We start from the raw sequence: 4,510 nt of genomic DNA on the forward strand, positions 1-4,510 counted from the left end.
CCCCCCCCCCCCCCCCCTTTTTTTTTTTTTTTTTAAATAAAAGTGAAATCCTCTTAGATTTCTTTTGGCTAGCAAAACCAGGCAGGTCTTTTGTAAAAGCGAAGCGGCATAATGTGAACTTTAAAAAAGACTAGGGATGCATTAATGAATCCTGTATTAGAAATTTGAAAATCTGGCTTTGAGACCTTGGCAGGAATAAAAGTGATTCGAGCCCACCTAAGCTGGTACACGTGGGGTAGTGGGCGCAACATCGTGGGGCTTCTCAGCACAGCCGGGATGGATCTCGAGCCACACTTGGAAAGTTGCCTCTCCATAGCAGCTTCCCTCCTGCTATTTGGCGGATCCCTGTTCCTAGCTCTCCGCTGCGGTAACACGCCTCAAAGGAAGCTTTCCCTGCCCCGTGACTGTGTTCGGTTTCTAGAATGTGGTTCTCACCGCCCCCTGCACCTCTTAGTTCTTACAGCAACTAGAGTTAACATGTGTAGAATTAGTTTGTCTTAGAATCTTTATCCGGATCCTCTGGATGCCTGGCATATACCTAGCTCAGAAAATTATTCAAATAAAAATGAAACCAGAATTAAATAATTCCAGTTATGTAAAATGCTCAAATACTTGAAAAAAATGGATCTGGGATTAAAGCCATATTTTGGTTAGATAAAACTAACAGGTGATTCCTTTTTATCTATGGGTTCATGTTTTTTTGACTAAAGGTGCCTCCACAGAGGCACGATGGCATTGCCTTCTCTTGGAGGTTCTAGGGCAATTCTTTCAGAACTCCTACTGGGTATCCTAAAGTAGTTCAACAGAGAATATCCGAAATGAAACCAAGAATTTAGGGCTTTATGATGCTGAAGATACATTCTCACAAGTCTGCTCCTGTTCTAAGTGGCAGTTGTCCTTGCAGATTAGAAAGTATGCCAGGTGGCACACTACTCAGGACTTGCTTTTGTGGATAAGGAAATGGGAGTTTCTATCCATGTCAAGAACATGTAGTATCCCTGATGAGAATCACTTCAAGTTTTTTACTTATTTAGTAATGTAATTTTTAAATTTACTGTTGAGGAATATGTTATTGAGGAATCGTTAAGTAGTAGTAAAATCTTGTGTTACAAGGTTTTTGCATTTACACGAACTTTCACTCGTTTTTGAGAGTCTGTTCCTAGAGACAGAGAACCCAGTACAAAGATGAGAACATGTATGCATGATCAGAAGGCTGCAGGGCAGATGCCTAGTGAAACTCCTAAAGCAAACATGGTGCCTGAGAATGTTCTCCGCAGATGTGCTGCTGTAGCTGCAAATACAATAAAAGTAAGAGGAATCTCACGATTTCAGGGCCAGAAAATGTCTGGATTAGGAAGAGCAGCAGAAAGCTGCCGCCCCGAAATGCTTCCGCTGCAGCTAAGAAAAAATTACTGAGTGTTTATAAAGAGGATGATACAACCATAAATTCTGACAGTGAAAAAGAGCTAGAAGATATTAATAGCAAAATGCTTTTTTTCAGGCGGTTCAGATCCTGGAAAGCCAAAAGCACAATAGTGACTATGGAAATGTAGAAACGGAATCGGGGGCCCCAAGTAAACCGGCAGTTGCATTCTGCTCCCAGCTCTAAAGTTAATCCCTTGTTGGCACCTTTTCGAGGAATTTTCTAAAAGCCATAATTGAGCAGGTCACAGTGGGAGGAAGCCTTCCTTCCAGTAAGCCCTTGTACAGATACCCACAACAGAGAATCTGAGGGGGAAGTAGACGGCGGAGCCTGTAGCCGGGAGGTGGAAAGAAGAGACAAGTGGCCTGTCCTAAGATTGTTCCTTTTCAGAAAGGAAGGGCCTAGAAGAAATCTTTTGATTCCTTAGGAGAAGAAAATAATGGGAAGTGTACAGGGTCTGTAGAAAAATGAAAAAAAAAATGTCAAAATCGCAACCTGATGCTCATTTTGAGGGTTCTGCATCAGAGAATAAAAATTCAGACCAACATGGCTATGGTGTCATTGCTGCAGGAAGAGGAAACAAAAAGTAGGCACATTTCAGGAGATGTGCCACTGAGCCTATCTGACTTTTGAGAGAAGCAAATACTTCCATAAGCTCCAGTCCCTAGAATTCACCACCTCAAAAGTCAAAAACAACTTATACTAGAAGGACCTGGGGATTCAATGATGCGGATGTTGATAATCGAGTTCTGAAGCAGAGTGTGGGAAACAGGCAATTCGCGAAAACCCACTAACGTCTTGTTTTGTTTATAGTACTGGAATTCATACTGAATGGTAACCACTTGATATGACTAATTCAGGGAATATATATTTTTCTATGAAGGCTATGAATGTGACTATCCCATCTTATTTTCCTCATTTTTACTTGCACATCACAGCATTTACAGAGATGCCAAAATGTGCCTCATTATGAGGCAAGGTCTTAGTTTTAACCAGTTAGAAAATAAAGGTATAGGTAAAGATCAAAACAGTCATATTTTTGGATGATACAGTGACATCCTCTTATGTTTCTCTACAGCACCTTAAAAATTGGTACTTTATGAACACTTTGAGGAAATTACAGTCTCATCACAACAAACTTTAATGATGGCATGTGTGGGCTCTTTCATTGTGGCCTTTGCTAGGATTAGAAAAATCTGATCTTGATACTATAAAGAATTCTCTGCAGTGAGGTTTTAATTTGTCAACAGGTATTTGTTGAAATTAAGACCCCCAGATTAAATGAATGCACTGTTGAATCTTTTTAACATAGTGACATGCTATTGGAAAAATGAGCTGTTAGAAGCAAGTTATTTTCCCATTTAAAAATATCTGTGAATATTAATATATGATTTGCATGTGTAAATCTGAAAAAGTAAAATACAGAAACCCAAGGGTTTCTATTCCTTTTTTTATTAAAAGACTAATGTAATGCATATATTTCGGTTATACAGATAGACCCAAGTGTCTAGATTACTTGAGAAATTTGTTTGTGGTTGCATGACTTTTTGTCATTTTTTTTTCTTTCCTTAGCATAAGCCAGAATATTTCTAACCTACAGAGTCTGTGTCCTTTGCTCTGTTTATAGTATACTTTCATCTGAAATACTGATACCAGTATCTTGTTACTAGTACAGGTGAGAAAAGGAAGAATTCCTAATAAAATGCTAATATTTTTAGGCGCATGGGGTTTGACTTTTGATTGCTAATGAAACGTTTAAACCTATTTCCACTCCCATATTTACCCTTAATTTTATAGAAATTTCTCATTGGGGCTGTTAAATTGTCAACAAATACCATAAAATGAAAATATTTAAGTCTCAGTTAAGACTTTTTAATGCAAAATTTCTTGTCAATTTCAGTGTAATCAAAGAATTTGTTTTGAATTTACAATGTTCTGTGATGGGGTTAATTTCCGTCAGTACTTGAGGAGATTATCACCAGCCTTCTTTCATAAGGGAATCTCTGCTGGTTTAGAATTTAAATTGAACGTCTATTTGCCTTTTTTTGAAGTGCTTGGCCTAAATTTATTGTAACTGCATGAAATAAGCGTTTGTTTAAAACTTAACATTATTGTAAAACTCTCTCTGAAATGTACGCAGAATTTAAATCACGGCCAAATGTATTATTACCCTACTCATAATTTTAATCAGCTTTCTAGAAATGATTTCTTCATAATGCAATTGTGAAATCAAATCGCGGTAAATTTTACTGGAAAAAATTACAAGTTACTTTATTCGACAAAAGGACTAAGACAAAGTGATAGCCAAACATACTTTTTATTCTGCAATTCAGTCATTCTATAAAACAATCCAGGAGTTTCAGTGCAGCTTAAAAATATCACACTGGCAGTCTTGCTAATAACTACCCGCAAAGTTTCCCAAGCTCTCACTGGATAGCAATGTGGTCACACTGCTTATACTTAAGTGTTCAAATTTTGCTTCAAATCCCAAACTTTCATTTTGCAGTAATACGTAAAACTGCTAAAACGGATTTAATGTACACGCTTCTGTTGATACTATTTCTCCACATCTTAAAACAAGGTATTTCCAGCAGCTTTCTGAGATTCTTTTGAATACCTCAAGAGGTTCTGCCTGGACCCGAGTTAGCACTTTGGTATTGATGGGCAGTGTTCCAAAATGTAAACGTCATCTACTTTCAGTACAAGTACATGCAGGTAAGCGGATTTTTACGTTTCACGGCAATGCCGGACATCGCCCTGTAACGGGGCACAGCTGTCCCTCCCTCCCTCCCGCTCCCAGTGCTCCGCCATCTCGGTCTTCAGCGCGTTCGAACGAAGAGAACAGATTCCAGAACTACTGCATACTTCGCTTAGTAATGAAAGGCTATTTAAGGAGAAAAATTTTGTATGGGAAACGGCCACGTTTTAAAAAAGAAGTAACTATTTTTGCATTCTCATAAACTCTTTCAGATCGGCTTGACAATCATCAGCTTTTGAAATGTGAATTCTTATTGCCAGAGTAAAAGTCGCATTTTATACCACCACGAAACGCTGTATTTCTTCTCCACCCCCTACCCCACCCCCGGT

Source organism: Ailuropoda melanoleuca, chromosome 1 (genome assembly GCF_002007445.2).
Source record: "Ailuropoda melanoleuca isolate Jingjing chromosome 1, ASM200744v2, whole genome shotgun sequence".
Taxonomy (NCBI): domain Eukaryota; kingdom Metazoa; phylum Chordata; class Mammalia; order Carnivora; family Ursidae; genus Ailuropoda; species Ailuropoda melanoleuca.